Here is a 24,046-nt window from a genome sequence, read left to right on the forward strand (position 1 = left end):
GAACTATCATCTTGCAACAACATTGTACTGATTTTTTCTGTCTTCATTCAGGCTGATTGTTTAGATCATCCCATTTTTCATATGCTTTTTTCATCCCTAATGCCACATATGTGACATGCTTCTGTCATTGTTTACACCCCACATTGTGCCACTTTAGTTACCTGGTTATGTGAATGATTAGACCACTCAGGGCGAGGGAGTATTGGCCTGCTGAAATTTATTTTTAGCGCCTGTTTGCATGTGGAACATGATAGTTGTTTCCTGTCATGTTGAAGTGACCAACCATTGATGTGTACATCTGCCTACAATCACTGTCTTATTTTTTATTTTTTTTTATTTTTATTGAAAAACTACAGTTTCTTCTCCTTTCTCCCTCCAACACCAAGGTGGAAGTAAGAAAAGAAAAGAAGACTTTTGTTTCAAATCGTGTAAACTTCCAATACATATTATTGTTACAACATCATCAATATGTCCTATTATACTTTCCACAAGGATCTTCTGCGCAACCTTGTGACATATAAGGCACTTAATGATCAAGCGAACGGACAAACAAAGTCAAATAAACAGTCGACATGTCAATTAATCAATTACACTCTTTGAGCATCAACTTAACGCCCCACTTGCTTACGGGGGACATCTCAGGAGAGCGTTCATAAAATGTACAACCGCACAGACATGTTTAATGTTTTGGCCTGAGGTTATCAGGCACCACCAGGAGTTCATATCATCGTTTAGCGGGGCATATGCGCCTAGGTGGACAGAGCGTAAGTTAGCAATTGCTGGGCATCTTATAGTCAGGTGTTTCAGTGTTTCAACCGATTCCTCGCAGAAACGGCATAGATTGTTGTTTATAGCAGGCTGCCTTCTTTGGAAAAGAATTTCTTTCGTACTCAACGTATTTAAGCGGAAACGAAGAAATTGCTCTCGATATTGGCGATTGTAGCACTGTAGGAGGTAGGGTTGTTGACAATTTAATTTTTTCTGGACATTACCTATCTTATTGGAGAGATCAAGAGTTGAGTATCTTTCCACATTTATAATCCATGCCCAGGTTTCAAATTTACTTTTTGCCACTCTTGGGCGTGAGAACAGGTCGAAATAATTGATGTCCGCTGCTACGATCCACTCTTGCACTCTTGAGCTCTATTGTGCCAACAAGATACTACTTTGCGAATCGTCAGGGGCGGTGAGTATTCTGTATGCTGGTGCACCACCCACTTCTCTCATCTTACGCCAAAGTGAGATGGATTTCCAAACTACGTTTGAGAAAAGAGAGTTTAGCGAAAGTTCGTGGCGTATTGCAGTAATTGGAATGCAATTTGGGAGATTAAAGACCCGTCTCCAAAAAAGACCCTCTACAGTATTCCAATTTTGTTCACTGATGTTCCATCCCGCCTCTGCCCCAAACGTTAGAATAGGAACAACCTTTTGGCGGTAGAACGTTATCACCGGCGATAATGAAAATTTACCAAAGTTTTTATTAATCAGGGCTGCTTGCAGTGCTAGTCTTACTGCTTTCAGTTTCAGCATATTTAGCCATTGAACTTCCCTGATTGAGCTGTTAAATTCGATGCCTAGATAGCGAATCGAATTAACAGACGTTAGTTTTTGACCACCTACCGTCCATTTAAATGCACGATCACTTCTACTCATTAATGAACCAATCGACACAATTTTGGTTTTGTCTGGGTTAATGGCCAATTCATTTGCAACTATGTATTCATGCAGACGGTTTAGCAGACGTTGAAGGCCGATTTGTGTTCTGTCAATCAGCACGAGATCGTCAGCATACGCAATATACCGAACTGGAGTTCCGTGGAGGAAAACAGTGTGCTTGCTCCAAGAAGAGTGGGAGATCTGCCAAAAATAATTTGAATAGATCCGCGGCCAATGGGCAGCCTTGCTTAACACCCCTTGTCGTTGGTATGCTGTCGGATAATATGCCATGTTTGTTGAGGCGTACCCTGAAAGAAGTCTCCGTATGTAGTGCCATTATTGGGGTGAGAAGGGCCATAGGACATTTCCATTTCATTAGTTTGGCCCATAGCATCTGCCGGTTGACTCCATCAAAAGCTTGCCTCATGTCTATGAAGGCTAAATGCAGTTTGGTTTTACTCTGTAATGTATGATATTTCAAAGCTGTCAGGATCGAAAGATTAACTTCCACACCTGTGCCCTTTGAAAATCCAGTTTGCCGAATGTCCATGATCCCCGCCTTTTTAGCCCAACTCGCCAATTTACATCTCAAATTGGAACCAAAGAGTTTTCCAATGGTGTCTAATAGGGCAATAGGACGATAGTTTTCGGGTGCGTCCCCACAGCCTTTCTTATGAATTGGAATTACAATTGCTGTTAGCCATGATTTAGGCAGGCACTTTGATTTTGCGATTTTGTGGAACAAACACTCAATGAAAGGTGCCCAGATCTCTGGATTTTTTTTTAGTCTGACGTTACTTATCATATCCGGACCAGCAGCACGAGAGTTTTTTAGGGCCTTAATAGCGTCGATGATGTCTGACAGCGACATCTGGACATCCCAGGAACCCATTCTATCCACTGATTTCCAATTAGGAACTTTCAGCACGCTATTGAATACTGACCCAAAGTGTTTGCACCAGGTATCCCCTGAAATTGTGTTCTGCGTGGAATTGGAGCCGTTGTAGGGGCCTTTATTTAATATTCTCCAGATGTCACGTGTGTTTTTGGTAACCATCAGTTTCATCATGATCTCGGCGGAGTCCTGTTCTACAATCGCTTTGTGGGATTTCAACCAGTTTCTGTAGGTAACTCGTCTGGCCTTCACTTTCTCCTGCGTTGTCTTCGGTGATGCATTTTTTTGCATTTTTATTTTGCGGACATCTTTTCTTAGAGCTTTCTTATTAGCATCCAGTAATTTACTAAAAGGGTGGGTGTGCGGCTTATGTTGCTGAGCGTTGTCTTTGATCGAGGTGATATGATACTGTAGCAGTGGAGTGTATTCCACATCGTCATTCAGATCACTTAGATGAGCCGTTAGCGCACGGATCTCATTTGTGCTCAGTCTCAATCGATTTCCACCCATATTTACTTCGACTGCTCCTTGGTATGGGGACAAAGTATCAGACACCGCCAAAAGACATTTCACTTTCAACAGCGAATGATCGCTCTTGGTCGTTGTCAGTGAATGCAGTGTCAGAATCTTTGGCCCCAAGTTACTGGACACCCAGAAGTAATCAATTATACTGTGCATGGATTCACGATGCCAAGTGGCCTGAGCTGGAATATCACCACGCGCATTGCCGTTCAGCAATACGCAGTCAAACGTCTCCATAATATCTGACCAACGTTGTTCTTTTTCGCCTAAGTCGACATATGGAATCTGGCTGTATACTTGATTGGGAAGATCGTAATTAAACCACGAACCGTTGAGGTCACCACACCATATGATGCTTAAGTTGTTATGTTGCCTGGCTGCCTCTTCCATTAGACAGCTGATTGCTGTGGTAAACTCTGTGACATTTATTTTGGCCGGATTCCAGTAACAATTTATAATCAACAGAGTTGCGATTGTGTTTGGAGTGTCTGAACATGCTTGCATGATTAAGCCTTGAATGTAGGGATTGGGATTACGACAGATAGGAGTAGACCATACTCGTGAGATTCGAACCATTGTTAAAAGTCCTGCCGAGGGTCGGCCCTGAGTATTTTGTATTGCAGGATTGATAAAAGTATTGAAGCCATCTCTGATTGGCGCATCAACTAACCAGGTCTCCTGCAAACAAATTACAAACACATCATCCAATGGGATGTCAAATTCCCGGAACAAATGTTGATAGCCACGAGTGTTCCATGATAGGATCGAGCAGCTTTGTTCCTGTAAGTTCAAACATGGCTAATCCTGCTTTGACTGTCTCTGCCGCCCCAGCTGATTCTCGGACTGACGAGAGTCTACTTGACGTGTTTCAGAAGACATACTGTGACGAACTGATGTCACAGTTGTTTGTTTTTTCGATTTTGAACCAGCAGTTGTTTGCACCGGATTTGAACTTCTCCTGTCCACGTCTGGTTCAACTGAAATGTCAAAGCCGAATAACAGAAAGTCTTCAGCTGCCTTGAGAATGGTGTTGCGTACCCCAACGGCATCAATATGAAAGAGCACCGCGTCAGAGGCGCTTTCTGTCACATACTCGACTATTTTAATGTCATCTGATTCAATCAGTCGAAGGGGTGAAATATGCTTAAATAACCGCAAAACGTTTGCACGGTTGAGGTTCAAGTCTTTGTCATCCTTAAGTATGTTTTGCAATCTCAACTTACATCTGTTGTCCTTTGTGCGGTGCAGCAGCTGCTCTTGTGACCTCGGTGGAGAGCAGCTGCTGCACCGCACAAATGTGAATTTCGGATTCAGTTTTGAAGAAATACCCTTTGAAGGCATGACTTCCTTTTTCATAGTAGAGGCACGGCGACCTTGGACTACTTGCCACTCTGAGGACGGGGAGCTTAGTTTTCTATTGTCAGATTTCATGGGGAGATTGAAATCTAGTTGCTGTTCTTCCATATAATGTTACGATGTCTCCTCGTCGCTACGATGGGAATATATAGAAATGTCACACAAGTCATGAACGTCAGCTGCCGCCATACTGGCCGACGTGCTATCACTCGATATTAGACGTCTACGCTTGACACCGTGGTTCAGAGATATAGAAGGTTCGGTATGCTGTGATGGGGGGGGAACCTTTGCTCCGTTTGCTGGGCGCTTGAACAGCCCCGGCTTTGGTGGAGTCGACATGTTTCTTATAAAACTCTTTGTTGCAGCATGAGTTGCTAATTTTGTTTTCTTGGTTGTAGACGTCGTTTTGGTGGACTTCACTTTCTCCTTCAACTTGGCCGTGCAGTTCGGTGCAAAAGATTTAGCCGTACCTACAAAGATGCCAAATGTGGACGGCGCTCCAACCTGGGAAGGAGCTTGTGCTGTTACTTTATGTGCCTGAGTGACATCAGCTGAGGGTACCATTGCGGCACCTATTGGAATGTCTATGTCAGAAGAGACATGTAGAAGGACGCAATCAGATGAGTTAGCATCACAGACCGCAGACGATGGTTTGTCGCTGTGGCAGCACATCGGTTTATGTGTTGCACCAACCGTTAGGTCTGTAGTTGTGACCAATTGTTCGATAGTCTGCATCGTAGGCCTAGACCCTTGCTCAGAATTTTGTAATGGGGCGGCACATTGTACATCAGATTTGGGCCGGTTAGGACTATAGCCGGACTTTAACAGAGGTACTAGTTCGGACAGTACCTTTAAGAGACATTTTAGCTGTAAGTCATGTCGATCTTGTTGCAGGGTCACTAGATCATTAAGACGAGATTGCCAGAATGAACTTGTGTCTTTCCCTTCTTGAACATCGAGTTGGATGAGCTTGGTAAAAGACTCTATTTGATCCAATTTCGTAGAGAGATTCAGAATGAGAGCGCCTTGATCTCTTAAAGTCTCATTTAAGGTCTCATACAGCTTTACGAAAGGAATCATCGCTTGAGATGATGCAGCGAGAACATTAGTGTGTAGTTGAAAGGCTGCACCTGCAGACAGGTTTATTTTCGAGGTCAGTGTTTTCAAAATGTCTTTGCCCGGAGTTTGATTTAGAGATAACTCATTCACAGAAGTTGTGCTTTTTGCCGGAGTAGCTGGCGCTGTGGATGGAGCATTCATTTTTAGCAGGATATCAGTTGCGTTGTGCCTTTTTGTGGTGCTGTTGTCTTCAGATAAGATCACCGTTCCTAAAGAATGGCGAACTGACCCTTGGTCCTGTGCTCCAGAACATTCCGGTCGTGATTTTGATAATAGCGGCGCTGACCTCAAGGAAGACAAAAGCACCTGCTTTTTCTGCGACGGGCAGGACGGACTGACACTGCACTTTGTGCGGTCATTGAGCGAAAACTGCAGCAGAGAAGTATCGTGAGCTATCTTGTTTTGGGCGGTTACGCCAGCAGGCTTGTCATTAGGGGACCGTGTTGAGGTAGTGCAGGAGTTGCTGGAAGGCGTTGGATTCGAGTCTTCATCGGACATTTTTAGCCTTTCAGGGGCTTTGCTCAAGGCACTATCGGCCCATGTCGTCAGAGTTGACTTTTGTGAAATTAAAGGTGCATTGAGCTTAAGTTCGAAGTGATCGACACCTTCTGTGCTTTTTAAGCATGGCACTGAACTTTCTGGAGCTACCCCAGATTGCTCCAGCGAGGCCGTTCCACTTTCCTGATGTTCACTGAGGACACTTAAGACTCCAGTGCTTGCGGCACTAGGGACGGAGTCAGTCAGGGAGCGACCTCCCATGGAGATGACGATCGTCTGCATTGGAGGGGCAGCATGTTCAGTAGTCTTTAGTCGCATGGTTGAAGTATGTACTCGAACCGGCGAGCTCTCATTAACATTTAGCTTTTCCTGTGTGGCCGAAATCGCATTTATTATTTCTGCATCCGTCAAATCAAAAGGCGAGAACATTTTGAAAGGATGAGAGTGCGTGGTTGGGGCCACTTTTGATAGCACGTGCTCTGTTGATGGCGATTTCGGCAGCGGGAGTGGCATCGGCACAAGGTCATCAAGTGAAAGCATAGATAGTGGTTTTACCAAGGGCTTATGTGTAGACGCGCTAAGCGTATTATGGTCCAGAATGGTGGTTGCAGACACCGCTGTATCAATGACATTGACCGCACAGCTATCAACCAAGGGGGCGACGTCGTGATGAACCTGTGCAGTTGTTTGTATCAATTGGGTTGGCGCTGCCGCAGGATTCGCAAGCGCTGAGGGGGCCGCCTTCAAGCAAGTAGCCGGCTTACCTTGTGTCTTCTGGCCGACCACTGCATAGTTTGTCAGGGGAGTCCATGGATTAAGCATCCGACGCTGTAGCAAAGTCTTATGACGTGTCTGAGGCCCCCCCGACGCAGGGGCCTTCTGCATTGCAGCCATCGGCCCTTGAAGGTAGAGTTGGTCCCAGCCCTCGGACGCACTCGGGCGAACTGGGCAAACTGGGACTCAGCCGGGACTCCGCGCCGCGCTCCGCGCGGCAATGCAGTCTTTATGCAAATCCACTAGTAGAAGCAGAAAAGAGACTCACAAGTCGCTGCAGCTCCTCACAGTGTTACACACACAGAGACTCTGGGCAAACTGGGACTCAGCCGGGACTCCGCGCCGCGCTCCGCGCGGCAATGCAGTCTTTATGCAAATCCACTAGTAGAAGCAGAAAAGAGACTCACAAGTCGCTGCAGCTCCTCACAGTGTTACACACACAGAGACTCTGGGCAAACTGGGACTCAGCCGGGACTTATTGTTCACTGGATGTGTTGCAGTGTGTGGCACATGCATATTTTGCAACACTATTTTGCATTAATCTTCTCATCATGTCCATGTGACATGGATGTGTGACAGTACTCATTCACTGACATACCGCTGTAGTTGTCTAATTTACCATGACTATGCTACATGACATCTGTGTGCTGGCATGTGTCATGTATATGTATTGGACATGCCACTCACAGGCTGATGTGTGATGCCAGTGCTACACGACATGTTGCGAATGTGCTGCTTTTCCATCTTGGTGTCCTCATTGTCTGCCTTTTTGACTCCCCTTCAAACTCATTGACAGTGCATGCATGCCAGGGTTATAGTCATGTGGGACATGTGTAAACCATGTACAGGATCTCTGTCTTGTCAGTCCTATGTGTGTGCTATGGTGCTCATGCCTGTTTCCATTTCTTGTATTTCATGTTTTTGCAGGTGACGATGCACTTGATGCTGGTGAGGTTCAGGAGATGGTGTAGACCCAGGAGGATTCTCAGCCACAACCAAGCACCAGTGGGGGACGTGGTGTGGTGGTGGGTGAAAACACTTTGGTACTGCAGACCATACTGTCGAGGGGTGTCTCTGGGTGCAGCTCCCCAGACCTCTATTCAGGTGCTGAGTCGGATGATGAGACTTATGTGCTGTCGCAGGTCAGTGCTTCTGGCAGGGATTCTGTTCTCTCCAACCCACCTGCACCAGGGGTAGAACCCTCTATGGGGTTTCAGTGTTGGTAGGTCCGCCTTTGGCGGTTACGGATGCAGGGTCACACTCCAAAGCATCTGATCCTGTTCCTGGGCCAGCAGATCAGAGGGGCAATGTAGTCCTGCATCCTCAGGCAGTGCCAGCACAGCAAGGTGCAGATTGCCTTGCCCCGAACAGGTGTGGTGCCTGCCGATGTGGTAGCCGTGCGCCACTAGGCAATACTATATGGGAAAACTCCATGTACGGTATGGCACCCCAACAGGCAGCATCAGTAGAAATGAAAGCTCAGGCAATGGAGAGGGTGGCCACTTCCATTATCCCCCCTGAAAGGCAGATGGAGCAACAACAGCAGGCAACAGACTCCATTTGCCAATCACACAGGGAAGACATGTTGGCATCCAACAGGGACCGACGGGCGGCACTGGAGACTCTGCGCAAACACATATCAATAGAGTCACAGGTCCACAGGGAAGCCCTGAGGGTAGAACTCCATAACCTCAGGCAGAGTCTGCTTGAACTTGAGGCTTCCCGAAAAGTTAGGGCAGAACAGCAGCTGGAGCAGCTCGCAGCTGAGCTGCAGGCAACATGTGAGGAGATCCGGGCATCCCGCGAGGCCATGCATGCAGAAGTGCAGGCAACCCGTGAGGAGCTGCATGGGGATCTCCGCACTTTAATCCTCCAGAATCAGACCTTCCAGACCTGCATGCTTGCTGCCATGGAGGACCATACCAGGGCTTTGCGTGGGCTGCCTCCCATAGTGCCACCACCTGCTGATGCAGCAGCAGAGGGTGAAGAGAGTGACAGTAGTTCTCCCACAATGACATAGCTGTGCAGGCCATGAGCCCATGGAGGTATTTTCTTTTTTGCAACATCCACGCAGGTGGGTGTTGGTGTGCACCCTGTCCCTGAACCTCCTGGGTGCCCCCCCCCGCGGCCCCCACATGGGCATTTTTTATTTTATTTATTTATTTTTTTTACAGTGTGTTGCCTTGTGTGGCTCCCGTGGGCATCTACTGTATTCCGGCTGGGCACATGCAGGCTTGTCCTGAGTTTGGGTTAGATGCTTGGGTTCGTGACACACACACCCCTCCTGCTTCCCGTTTCCATGGGCTTGCTAAGGGTGTGACCAAGTGACAGTGACTTACACAGTGACATTGGGCTCCCATGAGCTGTGTGGGCAGTCTGTAGTCAATACTGTGTGGACATCCTGAGTGGGTATTGTTGTTGTATTGTACACTGCATGGTGTTTTGATATGTGCTCGTGCATCAATGTCTTCCTCCTAATTTGCAGGTTCCTTCCTCATGTCTTCACAAGGCCATCTCCTTTGCAGATGGAGTTCATGCTGTATGCAGTACACTGACACATTTGCGTGGCAGTAACACTCTACAGTTGGAAGGGGTCGATGTGCTGGCTTATTCATGTTGTAAGACTGCCACTACTTTGACTTAGTACTGTCATGTTTTTGCAATGTTTCATGGTGTGTTGCTGTATTGTGTTGGTGGTAAGTATTTGTTCATGTGTGCTGTTTGTTATTGATTACTGGGAGCATATTGTCTGTGGGCAGTTTCCATTTGGGACAGTGCACTTTGTGACACTTGTGTCAGGTCTTGTGCATTGCTTTGTTTGCTTTCACATTGCATGACATGCCATGGTGTTTTGGGTGGCGGAGCTGGGGAGGGTTTGGGTGACATGGCGCTGTTTTCATGTTGTATTTTGCAAGGGGGTTATCAATTTAGCAGCATAGATGTATGTCTTATAATGACACATCATTGGTGGTGTTTCTGTAGGTAGGGATGCACACAATGTAACACTTTCAGGGGACCAATCTCAGGCTGGTATGGTTGTGACAGTTGACTGTCCCTTATGCCATCATCATTGATTGTCAGCTGTTATGTGCCAGGGCTGAGTGCACTCAACAGGGGTGTGATTTTAGGTGAAGTAATTAGCCACCAGCTGTGTACGGGCTGCCTCACCACATGCCCTTTCCCCTCCCATGCACAGCAGCCGTGCATGTGGTTGGGGATGTGGGGGCACCATCATGTCCACAGGCAGGCCCCGGCGTGTTGTAACGTTGTGCAGGACACATTCTGCCACTATGATCCTGCACACTACTAGGGGAGCGTATAGCAGCTGCCCACCAGAGCAGTCAAGGGAGCGAAAGCGTGACTTGAGCACTCCGAATGTGCGCTCCACTATGCCCTGGGATGCAATATGGGCTCTGGTGGTGTGGTGGGGTTCCGAATTGGCGTCATCATATGGGTGCTCAGAGGGTTGGCACTGTCCCCTTGGGAGGTGGTGATGGGTATCATAAGTGGGCTTGTGACATTACTCAGTATCTGACATGCATGCATGCATGTGCAGTGGCATTTATACTCACCAAGCAGCCATGTATCGCCATGCCACCCAGCTTCTAGGTCCCGGTTTAGGGTTGACATTCTGTAAATGAAACTGTCATGGGTGGACCCTGGATACTTGGCATATAATGAGGTGATGATACCCTTGGCATCACATACTACCTGCATGTTGATGGAATGCCAGTGCTTGCGGTTTCTATAGATGTGCTCTGTTGCCCTGGGGGGACGTAGAGCCACATGGGTGCAATCAATTGCACCTAGCACTTTGGGGAATTGTGCCACCCCAGAGAAATCCTGGACGGCAGCCTGCCTTTCTGCAGGTGTTCTGGGCAGGTATATGTGCCTGCGGACTGATGGACGTGCAGTCATGATGGCCACGCCTTGTGTAGGCAGCGTGACTGTGTGGTCTGTGACACCCCCCCCACTATAGCACTTGTCCGCTGAAATGATCAAGTAGCCAAGAAGTGCAGTACATTAAGCACCTTTTCAATGGGGCTCAGTGCTTTGGAGCACAGGGTGGGTGATGTGAGGTCATCCTCACACTCACTCACCGGGTCGAGTATTATGTGAGGTGGAAACCTGTACCTCCCATACACTTGGTCATCAGGCATCACCAAAAAGGCTGGTTCTGGGTGTAAAAATTCTGGGCCTGACTGTCCTCCTCCTCCTCCTCCTGCGGTATCCCACGACCACTGCTGCAAGGAACGGTATATTCATCTTAGCGTCTGAGCTTGTTTGTTCTTTGCGCGCACTTTTATGCTGTGCGGGTCCACGTACATCTGCTTCCTGCTGGCGTACGTGTTTACGATTAGCGCGTCTTTTTTGGCGCACGCATTAGCCCCGTTCGATTCCATGAATACGTGATTTGGGCGCCCGTGTAGGACGTTCCGCGCATTTGCCTCCTGTACTTACCCCGTGACGCCCAAATGTTCACATGTTGTTCCCCATTCCACGTGTTACACCCCGTGTTACGCCTACTTTTGTTGTGTGCGCTGCCCTATGTGTGCTTTCGCTGTGTGCGTAGCGCACGCTGTTTGAAGACGTGTGCGCCAGCATGCGCCACGCAGGATTTTAGCGAACATCCATGGATTTACACACGCACTGACTTCATGAATCACTGTGCATGGGTTTCGCTGCGATTTTTGCACTTGCGCTATGATTTGCACACTTTCACACGCTTGCGCGGTCATTTTCAGCGCACATTAATTCCATGAATCGGCCTGATAGTGCTTCCGATTGCACACTCTCGTGTGTACAAATAAATAACAGTGTTTCAATACCCTAAGAGTTGTTGCAACGTTGAGCCTGAAGCACAAGTTTTATCATTGCATATGCTTTATATGAATGGATAAATCTAGAAATATTACCAATCAAGAACAGGTGGAATAGTGTGCCAAAGTCCAGACAGGTAGGGTGGCTGGGAGACAATATTAATGATAGAGTGTACACTTTTCAGGCAAAATATGATGGAGACCAATCAGCAATCAATCAAAACTCCCACAACATCACTAGCTACATCGGACATGGATTCCGAATCTGAACCAGGGACCATCAGCTCAGATGACCCAGATCAGGTCAAAATTCAGAGGAAGCCCGACACACCAGAAGAGGCTTCTTGGTGGAAATTAAGAGGTACAGAAAGGGCAACATTCCTAGTTACAGCCCTAACTACAAGCAAGTACGCTTCCAAAAAACTTTCCTTTCAGGCCCAAATACTCCAACAACTCCCATCACCTCAAAGGAAGAAGAGTAAGAGGATCAAAAAGGAGAGGGAACAGGAAATACAAACAAAAGATTCATGAGATCCAGTCTCAAACAACCGAAGCCAAAGCCAATTCTCAAAACTTAGTTATTAACTTATCAGATAAACAACTCTCACAAACACAAATCAATGTGCTCAACTATGGTTTCTCCTTTGCCCTCAGCATCAACTCAGATATGACAGAGGTGCAAATAGATCTTTACAAATTTACCAGAAAACTCAAACTTAAGAAATACTTTCATAATGAGCCTGCTTTTTATAAACCTCATACTTCTCTAACCCCAATCAGCACCAGGAGCATTCAAGAAATTGAAAACATACATCTTTTGGCAAATCTTACAGGAGATCATAACCAATCTTTAGTTGAGATCCAAAGAGAACTAGGGGTCCACCAATGCAATGTGGACATTCAGGAATTGAAAAATAGATCTAAATTCACCCCACCGACCGTTGGAGACAATGCAATAGACATCTTTTACAGGGCGATTACTAGAGAAATACATCAATACATGGATGGTCATCATAGGGGATTCACTAGCAAGAATCACAACCTGTCAAAGTCAGAACATCTAGCACTTAAAAACATAGCTGCTGACATTTCATTGGTGATTAAAGAAGCAGACAACGGGGGAAACATTGTGATTCTTAATAAAACTGACTATATTTCCATGGCCCAAGAACATCTCGCAACACCATGTTGCTATCAAATTCTTACCCACAACCCCATGGTGCAGACGGTCGAAGAACTTCGAACTCTGATCCAACACTGGTATCAGTTAGGCCTACTCACTTTGATTAATCTCAGACCCCTAATGCCGACTCTTTATCTGTTACCCAAGATACATAAACCTTTCACTAACCTACCACCAGTACGACCTATCATGAGTGATCAAGGAGGAGCCACAGAGAATTTGGCTACATATATTGAATCTTGCATCTAGGACTTAGTACCAACAATTCCAGCGTACCTCAAAGGTACTTTACACACCTTACAAATTCTAAATAATATTAAATGGAAAGCTCATTATTATCTTGGTACCCTGGATGTAACTACCCTATATACATCGATCAAACACACATTGGCACTAAAGACTATTGATCACTCTTTTAGATCCCATTCAGCATCTCATTCGTTACATGTTCAAATGCTAAAGAGCTTTGTAGAATTCTACTTAAAACACAATCAATTTATTTTTGATGAAAAATACTACACCCAAACCAAGGGAATAGCAATGGTGACAAATATGCCCCTGTTTTATCCAATCTATTCATGGAGTACTTTGAAGATTACATATCTTTCACAACAACCCTTTCAGTCAATATGTTCCCATATGGAGAAAATATATTGATGATGTTTTTGCTATATGGTCGGGTACACTCACTCAATTCAATCAATTCATGAATTTTCTCAGTCAGAACCGGTTTGGTATTCAGTTCACTGGTAATATTAACACAACAGAAATCATGTTCCTAGACATTAAAATCTACATAGTTGACAATACCTTGCAGACATGTACGTTTCGCAAAGAAACTGCTGTGAACTCTAGCTTGCATTCTAACAGCAGTCATAGAAAAAGTGTGATTAATAACATTGGTATGGTGAATTTTTGAGAGCCCGTAGAAACTGTAGTGAGGACACAAACTTTGAAATAGAATGTAAGTCAATAAGAACCACATTTAAAGAAAGAGGCTAAAAAAATGTAATTATTAACAAAGCTTTACAAGATGTCAAAACTATGGAACGTTCCTCGATCTTATCACAGAAACCAAGCTTTCAAGCTTAAAGTTCGACAACCTTCCCCAATATGTGAACTTTATAACCACATTCTCTAGTGAATCTAAATTTATTTATCATACCTTGAATAAACATTGGAATCTATTATTATTAGATCCAGACTTGGTACCATATATTCCAGAGAAACCAAGTATCACATTCCCCAAAGCCCCAACTCTTAGAAACCTCTTGAGCCCCTCCTTTTTGGAATCTGGTTCTAATAGAGAGGACAACTGTTTATCCAAGAATATCAAACCCATTAGCTTTCACAAATGTGGTACCTGTAACCTCTGCATGTTTGCCCTGTCACCAACCAAAGTATTTACCTGTCATGGAGATCTTAAAGTCAATATCACGGATTTCTTTAATTTTCACTCCAAATACATTATATATGCAATTATATGTGTGTGTAAGAAAGTGTATGTTGGCAGTACCATCCGGGAGCTGAGAATAAGGATCAGAGAACACCTTGCCAATTTGAACAGCCAAGATGCCAAATTGCCTTTTGCACAACATTGGCAAATGCAACACCAAATGGCACATCGATGTGACATAAAATGTGTGGGTCTTAAACACATCAAGCCACACATAAGAGGTGGAGACAGACAATTGAGACTTCATCAAGAAGAAGCACACATGATCTGCAAATTATGATGTGTACAGCTTGGATTAAACCAGGAACAAAAACTAAATGTATTTTTATGATTAGGTCTATTTTAGATGTTGTAATTTGCTGAATTGGTTGCTGCTGCCACATCCTAATAGGTTTATATCTGTCAAAGTTCACTAGGGATTGATCCCTCACATCAATTTAATGCATGGCACATGTGCAATGAAATATGAGAAACATGAAATCTGGATATTAGGTTGGATGTATTCTTATCTTCAGAGCTATACCACTTAAATTGAGTATTAGGACCTTATTCCATTTTTGAAAATAATACCTAAGCTTTAGCATCATGACAATAGACTTGTCTCCCAGCCACCCTACCTGTCTGGACTTTGGCGCACTAGTCCACCTGCTCTTGCTTGCTAATATTTCCAGATTTATCCATTTGTATAAAGCATATGCAATGATAAAACTTGTGCTTCAGGCTCAACGTTGCACAACTCTTAGGGTATTGAAACACTGTTATTTATTCGAACACACGAGAGTGTGCAAGCAAAAGCACTATATTTCTTCAAAAGGTCTACTTTATTCTACTTTTCTCTCCACTGTATCAAGTGAAAGGCCACACCAACATTTAATTATAAAGGCTTGAAGTATACCATTAATTCGACTCCAAGCGTGTAAAGGAGTAATAATATTACCACTATTGTTCAGTATTCGATGATCAAAGTCACATTCCCTTGTCAGGCACTATTTACGTTATTAGTAAGTAGGTTGTCCCTACGTGTACTTCACTATTGCTACGTGTTAACAAAAATACGGGCTCTTTCCGGAAAATTGCTAAACATATAAGCCACATACTGTTCAGACATTTTGATAGCCGGGCACATAATTCTTCACAGTTCTAAGGTTATGCTACAAACTACTAGCAGCATCTAAATATCAACATTATCAACACGTTCGAACGATGTTTTAATTGAATGCAGCACTGCATTCACATAAGCAATAATTTGCGTGAAGACTTTCCGAGGCAGAGCCGACCTGATCTGCTTGCCAACCTCAGAGGTACAGAGTCACATGACCATAGGGTATTTTAACTCACAGGCCGGTTATAGGCCGATGCAGACAACACCCACATTCCACAAGCCTCCGCTCAGACACACGGCGGAGACGGCAGTAACCTGCAGCCTTGCACACATTCAAGTGTTAAAATGGGTAAGCCGGCAATGACTCTGCGTTTACATGATTAGAAGCGTATTTTCCAGATCCTCTCTAATGAGCCATCTGAGAATACATGGCCTTTATATCCAATGTCAATGTAATATGGACACATGCGAACGGCCTTAAACATATACTTTCCTCTTTATCTTGTTCCCGCTACTCGTCCTGTTGTATCACTGCACTGTAACTGAAGCTGACAACTAGTCGCCCAATTGAATTACCTTATTCAGAACACCATGTCATTTGGAAAACATATTCCACCGCGAGCAACACATTAGGAATAGCGGGTAAGACCGCAAACACTTTTTATTCTGTCACATGCATTAAAAATTGTGAGTTTTCTCTATACCAGTGCCTGACTATGATAAGATATTAGACCTATTTTCTATTTCAGAGTACATTACATCCCATGAAAATTTACTTCTAATTAGCAGTCTAAATTACATAAAATGCAGCAGTTGCATGAACATAGCCTAATAGCTTTATGGTGAAACATCAGGTAACTTCCACTAATTAACCGGTTTGGGATGTGAATATGGGCATCAGTTGTTTAGATATGATGAACCCATACAATACAGTGAGCATTCAACTCATGAGTGTTAGGAAAGATTTCATAATTGTAGGTAATTTTCCTTCCATGTGGCAACCCCTAACCTTTTTGCTGTTGTTTTTCACCTTGTTCTTGACTTTGCCAGAGAAGTGCAGCCTTCTGCCGCACTCCTCTGGGCTTTCGCTCCTTTCTTACGGGGAAACTGACATGCCCTTAAGACAGTCAGTACCGGGGAACGCTGTTTCCCGTAGTTTGTTTTATCATGTTGCAGCTTTCGTGCAACATGACACAAGAGGGCACTGTAAGCTAAGTTACAGCTCTCTTGGGTCTCTAGCCTTCTACAGGCCCTAGATACTCGTTTAGGATTGTATCTGATCGGTGCAAGTGATTCAGGGACGGGAATGGTGGCAGCGATCGTTTTCTTGTGTTTTGAGCTCCTTTTGGCGTTCTAAGCGCGTTTTCCGCGCTTAACCCAAAATGGTGGCCTGGCTCCCAAAATGGCCAGACCACGAGGCTCCTTTGTCCTGTCCGCTGACCGTCTTGCTCCCTTCACCTTCCCCAGGTCGAGCCGACCCGGGGCCTTCCTTATTTGGGCATGTACTTTCCCGTGAAACACGGATGCTTTCGCGGGCTTCTACATGTCTTGTGCGTGGCTCCAGGATGTGGGCTGGGATGTCTGGTCCCAATACACATCCTGGGTGCCAGAGAGTCTAGGGTGGTGTGAATGCCTGGGACCACCGTGGTCCGTGATTGGTCCACGAATGGTGTGAGTGTTGATGAGCGGATCTCCCATTGGGTTCCCTCCGTTTTGGCGCGAAGGGAACCGTGTTTAAGAGGGGGCTGGAAACACCACAACCATGTCGATCTCCTGAGTTCTCACGAACGAAGGAATACAGGAGCCAAGTATCCTGCAAACAATAGGCTGGACCGAGGAATCGCTGGTGACCCGCTGAAGGACTTCTGCTCTGCACTGCTGTCGCCTTGTGAAACCCTTTTCACCTTTGATCGAACCAGAAGGCCTGTACTGGTGCTTCGTCCCTTGGAATAGCGGGAACAGCTATTCTCGGCATCTTCATCATCTCCTGCCAGTAAGCCTTCGGAAGCGTCTCTGGGCCATCCAGTTGACTGACCAGCTTACACGGGAGTCTTGCTCTGTAACCGCCGCCAGCTTGTGTAGTATTTCGAGTCCTTGTCACTCTCACACGCTTCGTACACTTGGCGTTCCCAAGTCTGAAGTGAGTAGTGTACATTTGGCTCAGATACACACGGCCGCTCCGTTGCCCTGCTGTGGTAACAAACTGTGCGGGTTTCTTCGATTGGGACGTCTTTTTACTCAACACGACGATGAGGCGTTCCCTGCTCTTCTGAACCTGCCAGCTGCTGAAACGGACGCGGAGAAGCCTGGGTCTGCTTGCATCGGGGACCGGTGAGTAGCATAGCTAGGATCTGGTCGCCCTCCTGCAGGAGCCCATTGCTTTTCCCCGCTGTGTAAAACAGCACCCTTGTCCGTACTCGCGCTCTGCTTCTGCCCACTGTGGAGGCTGCGCTTGAGTCGCGGAACTTGTTCTTCTTCTTTTGTGCACTAAACTGAACTGCCTGATTTCCCTCGAAGAGCTTCTCCTTTTGCCCGTTGGCACCAGTGTGTGCAGGTACTTTTGAGCACAAGGCTCCACTCTTCGCAGGGCTCGGACTTCCATCTAGTTAGGTGCCTCTGAAGGCGAACTGGGTCTAAGCATTATTTCGCACTGCCTGTCTTCCTTCCCTTTTAGGTGGACTACCCATTTCGTGCATCTAACGCTTGAGACTGTCGTATTTGTATATATATTGTGTTGGTATGGTATGTGTTGGTTTACTATCGTTATATTGTGATTTTCTCGCTACGGTCATTGTTTTAAAGGCCTTGAAATAAATGTGTATATATTTTTAATATAACAACTGATTGGAGTAGTTTGTAAGTGATCTTGCTTTATGTGCTCATTGCAGGCTTTCAGTCACCCTCACCCCTCTTGAGACCTAGTCTTGACCGCCGCGATCGCTACCTTGATTGGTCTGGCTCGTCCAGAGGTTACCCTGTTCCAAGTAATTAGGTTGGCCTTCTGAACTTCTGCGCCACCAGGACAGAGTTCAGAAATCCGTCTTAACAATGATATTATCTGTTTTTTCTCTCCCCTCTTTCTCTCCCTTTCACTTATATTGTCTGTCTGCACTTTACATTGAAATGATGTGAAATTTCAATTCATTGAAACAAATCTACTTGATGTTTGAACTATGGACTGTTCACCATTGGTTACTGCATTGTTAGCTATACTGGTCTAATTTCAGTTACATTTCTTTACGCCCTGAAGACGGCCCAGTTAAGGTTGAAACACGTGTTTGCGTGGCGTCTTTTTGTTTATGGAACATTAAAAATTGCCTATCAAAAGCATATACTTGTTAACTTGGACTATTCTGTAGGTTGTATTTTTGTGAACCTCTCATATGCACAGTGGATCTTTCAACTAGTCTCAGTTAGACATCAGTTGGAAGCGCAGATAGTGAGCTGATTCTTAACTTTTTATCACTTTGTTTGAAGGGTTTTCTGAGAAATTACCCTTCTGTCCTTACTATTGACACATACCTTTCACACATCTGTGTACACACTTACTACTAATATACTAGTAATCCGAGATACCATTGTTCTTGTGCACACCTCCAAGAATAGGATAATTTCTCAGAGTTTAACCTCTGCTTAACAGCCTTATCCAGTCTCACTTGACCGTGCCCGTTCCTTTAAGCATTCTCTCCCTTCCTGACGCCTTAAATGATATTTTTGTGCATGTTTTTCCACATAAAATTACCTACTATGGCATGAGAAAGGCATGGAATCCATTAAGCGAAATAGACAGCATGGCAACATGTGAAATCCTTAACTGGCACAAATATGTCTATGTCCTTCTAGTATGCCTAGCCCTACTGCTAACTGGTCCCATTTCCCTTTCTCCCATTGCTATCTTTTCTCTCTCACTCTTGCTCTCTCGCTCTCTTCGCTCTCTGTCTCTCTTTCTCACTCTCACTTTCTCTTGCTCTCACTTTCTCTATCTTTCTCTCAAATAGTTACAATTTATCTGATAAACAACAGTGACCTGGTACCGGATTACAGAAACTTTGCACCGCTACAAATGCAAAGTTTGCACGGTATTAGCACTAGAGCAAGGTTTGCCCTTTAAAAAAGAATATTGGGACATATTAGAAAACTATTGCACCATGGTGCAGTTTAGCATGGTATAGGCACCAGGGCAAACATTGGCCTTGGGCAAAAAAGGTAACGTTTCACTGCAATAATGCACCAGGGCAACGTTTGCCCTAGTGCTAATACAGAATGGTAGTAGCACTAGGGCAAACAATACCCTGGTGAAAAAACCCATCGAAAATGTATCTTTTTTACTATGTGCATTCTTTCTGTGGTACTTCTACCATGACAAACTATGTTTTCTAATATGTCCCAGCGTTTTTAAAAATAGAGCAAACTTTGCCCTTGTGCTAATACTGTGCAACTTTGCACTTGCACCGGTGCAAAGTTTCTGTAATCCGTGAAATGTTATGAAAAGGACAGTCTCAAGAATCTACTCATTACCATAAGGTATGTGCTAAGGGTTATGGAATGCAACAACTCATACTTGGTGTTGTAAAGGTTATGACAGGTAATAACTCACTTTTTAAAAAAATGTATTGTCATTTTTGTAATTGGCTGCTCCATGCCTATATCGATACTTAGAAGCATGTGATAAAACTATATAACTGCTAAATGCCCAGAAAGAGTCCTACTCGTTTCCAATTGTTCCATTGCTAGACATTTATTAGAATGATAAAACATGCTGGGCCTTTAAGGGGTGGTATGCAGGAGCAGAGAGTGAGTCTTTCGTAGTGCTATTCCAGAACAAGGGCACATTACACAAGGCAAACTGACTTTTTATTTATGAAATCAAGCACATTAATTTAGTGCTGCTTCTTCAAATGAAGAATCAAAAAACTGCAATCTAAAGAAGTGATCTTCCTAATTGCAATGGTAGATATTAATGAAATCCTAGAATTTCAAGAGCCATTTTAAGCAAGGAGTTACACAGGCAATAAATAATGCATTAACTTCAAGACTTGACGTGTGAACCATGTATTAAAAAGCCCAGTCGGATGCATTATCATTCCTGGTAATATATGCCATTTCAACAATTCCTTTATTGCTTTATATCAGACTTCAACGGTGTGAAGCGGTAAATATATATGATCTACATACGAATAGCCTAAAACCTTGCCCTAAACGCTGGTGTAGCATTAGTCAATGTCAGATATAATGCATATTTTGAAGGTAGCTTTGACGTGTCATTTTGAACAACAATGATGAATTTCTTATACCTTTATTGAAAATACTGAAAATGACTTGTTTACTTCATTTTTTTGAAATCCAAACTCTTATTTAACTTGATATTAAATCTGAAGATGCATGGGCTAATTAATAATTTACAGACTGCCAGTGTGAATGATCACAAATGAATTCTTGTACTCGTAGCTCCCCCCAGCGATGTCATTCAATAGAATATATGACATGGGTTGGGTGAAGTCAAACATTAATTAAGTGGGTGGTTGCGCTAACCCACAAAACCTTTCTAGAAATCTCTTTCATACTCTCTGTATTTGCAATCTGTGCTGAGCCATCAAAGACACAAGGATTATGAGGTTAGTACTACCATTCACTCCCTTCTCAATGTTGTTGTCTACTCTAGGAGATGGGGAGCATCGTTAAAAATTAGCTCTCCTTTCTTTGTTAAAAGAATGAAGAAAAGGCAGTATATGTTCTTCCCGTTATCACAGAATGGGCCATGGATTTGGTCAAAAAATATGTACATTGGAATTCAAGTGTGTGTGTGTGTGTGTGTGTGTGTTTGTGTGTGTGTGTGTGTGTGTGAGAGAGAGAGACAGTGTGTGTGTATGTGAGAGATAGGCAGTGTGTGGGGTGTGTTTCAGTGGGGTGTGTGTGTGTTTGTTCTTTTGCAGAAGTTTAGTTCTGTAGCAGGGTTGCGAAAAGCAAACCAAGTCAGAGAACCAGGCATGTGCTCGTCCATTGCGGGCTGCAGGATGTTGACTTGACATCCATTATGGAGGAGTCAAAGGCAGACTTGAAATCTGCTGCTGCAAAAAGGAAAGGACCAGAAAACAACCTTGTCTGCCTAGGCCTCAAGACTATGGACCCTCCTCCCTGTCAGCATGAGACTTGCCCCACGCTCCTACGATTCAGAAGAGTATTCAAGACCCACCTCTTCAATTAGTCTCTTCCCCTCCACACCTAGGCCATCATGTCGCCTACCGCGCCACCTGACTTTCTAGATGCTGTCACCCCTCTCCTCCCTGCCACCCTGTACAGCTGTACCCTTCCTCTGTGTACTGTATCCTACACCCCTCTGTATATTGGTTCTGTTGTTACCTCTGAGAAGTGCTTCGTTATGCATCTGTGCTGGTGTATACCTCTTTAAATGACCCTGTTGCTTCTCAAAGCTAGGCCTGCGCTCAATAAATACAATAATAATAATACTAATAATACTAATAATAATAACAATAATAATAATAATAATAATAATAATACACGGTCGAAGAAAACTGAGCACTCCTCGTCAGCAGAGAGCAGCTTAGAGAGCTCTCCCGAATCTGCCCGTGTAGTGAGGGAAACCTTGCTCCCCTTTGTACGGTGTACCCCAACCAGCACATGCCCAGTGGGCCTTGCAAGTAATGTAATATTATGAATATGATGGGGCGTATCCACTAAGCAAACACTGATGTTCGCTGCCACAATTCCTGCATTTCATATATGTGAATAATTATAAAGATATTGTTTCTTTTATGAAGATTTGTGATAATGCATTGGATTTCAGGCAAAGAGAGAGATTGTTAATGGAAACAGCTCAAATATATTGATTGAAATATGCATATGTTGTTTATTATGTACATATTTGTAGACATTCACAATTCATTTTTTTCATAAACATGACAAGACTCGTATTAAATAAATACTCATATTAGTCATACGTTTGTATCTATATATGAATGTGTGTAAGTATGTATCTGGGAGACATGTAGGCAAGCTTGATTGATATAGTGAGAAGCAATGAAGCTCAGGGGTGCGGGGGAGGTCTTCTTGTCAGTCTATGGTCCTCATTTGTAAATAAAGTGGTCCCTGAAGAACAAGAATTTCAGTTCTTTCCTGAATCAGAAAGTGGAGGCATCCAGCTCGTTGTTAGCAGGAACGTTTTTCGAGAGCATGGGACCTGAGCATGAGAATGTTTGTTTTCGGTCCTTCTCCGTCTTACTGTTCTTGCATTCCATTGTGGCAATATCTTGGTGACTGGTTTTGCATTGTCCAAGTACGAAGGCGTCTTGGAGATTAGATCTTTGTATGTGATGCAGAGTGTCTTGAAGGTGATGCAAACTTGAAGGGGTAGCCAGTGTAAATACCTGAGAGTGGGAGGGGAGTGCAGTCATATTCATCAGTCCTGCGATGAGGTGTGCTGTGGTGTGCTATACAGCTTTCAGAGGGGCCAGAGTTGGGGTTGGGACACCTGTCAGGAGGGTGATGTCACTACCATGCAGGTGGAAGAACACTGAGGCCTGGAGGATGGATCCAAAAACTAAAGCGGGGATGAAAGGTTTGATTTGGCACAAGAGTCAGAGCTGGTACCATGCTGTCTGTGTCTTATTGGCGATGTGTGCCTTGAAGGAGAGGTCACCATCAGTGGTGAAGCTGATGGACTTTGTATGGGGGTGAGTTAGGGGGAGAAGCCGTCCAGATCCATCTCTGTCAGGCAGGTTTAAACCAGGCTATGTTTGGTGCCTCTTTGAGGAGGAGGAGGAACTCTGTTTAGAAGGGTTTAAATGTCAGGTAGGCACTTGGCATCCGTGCTTGAATGGTGGAGAGGCAGATTTTCAATAGGTTAATGTCATTAGGGCAGTTGACCTTCAGGTATAGCTATGTGTCATCAGGATAATGGTGATGCTGTTGATAATTCTGCACATACTGGAACATTGTATAGCAGTTCCTCGACAGTGGAGTTCTGGTTATCATTTCTACTCTCAAAACTCACAAGAATGTATACACTTTATTTTTATGTTATTTGTATTTTATTTATGTTTTATAAAGCACCTTAAAACAAAGCGCTGTACATTTTTAAAACAAAGTACGGTACAAAAGAATAGTAAGCAGTAAACAATCAATACTGGTAGCAGAAATTCAGGGATATTGAAGAAGGTGGGTTTTCAAGGAGACACGAAAGAGAGAGTAAACAGTAATAGAGCGGAGAGAAAGTGGAAGGGCGTTCCAGCGACAGGGAGCAAGAAGGTGGAAAGATCGGAAATGGGAGTGGGCACATGGAGGACGGGGAACGTTGAGTCTAAAGAGGGAGGAAGACGTATTTAAGCAATAAGCCCCGAGTATGGGGGGGTGTAGTGCTTCAGGTAATGCCATGGGGCCCATAGTTACAGGCCTGAGCGAGCAGCATGTTTTCAACAATGTTTTTATTCAAAGTCAATTGAAGTACTTCACATTTGCCAAACTTAGATTGGCCTGGTATTGGAGGCAAATGGCAAGGCAGACCCACATTCTGTCTTGTAGCGGCGTCCCTATATTTTTAAACTATTGATTTTCTCAAATGTTTACCCATACATCAGGCGATACTGGGTTTTCATTGATATCTATCAAATCCTGTGTTAGACCACAATTATTTTACAAGATCGTGTTC

Source organism: Ambystoma mexicanum, chromosome 12 (genome assembly GCF_040938575.1).
Source record: "Ambystoma mexicanum isolate Mex_15411 chromosome 12, UKY_AmexF1_1, whole genome shotgun sequence".
Lineage (NCBI taxonomy): Eukaryota > Metazoa > Chordata > Amphibia > Caudata > Ambystomatidae > Ambystoma > Ambystoma mexicanum.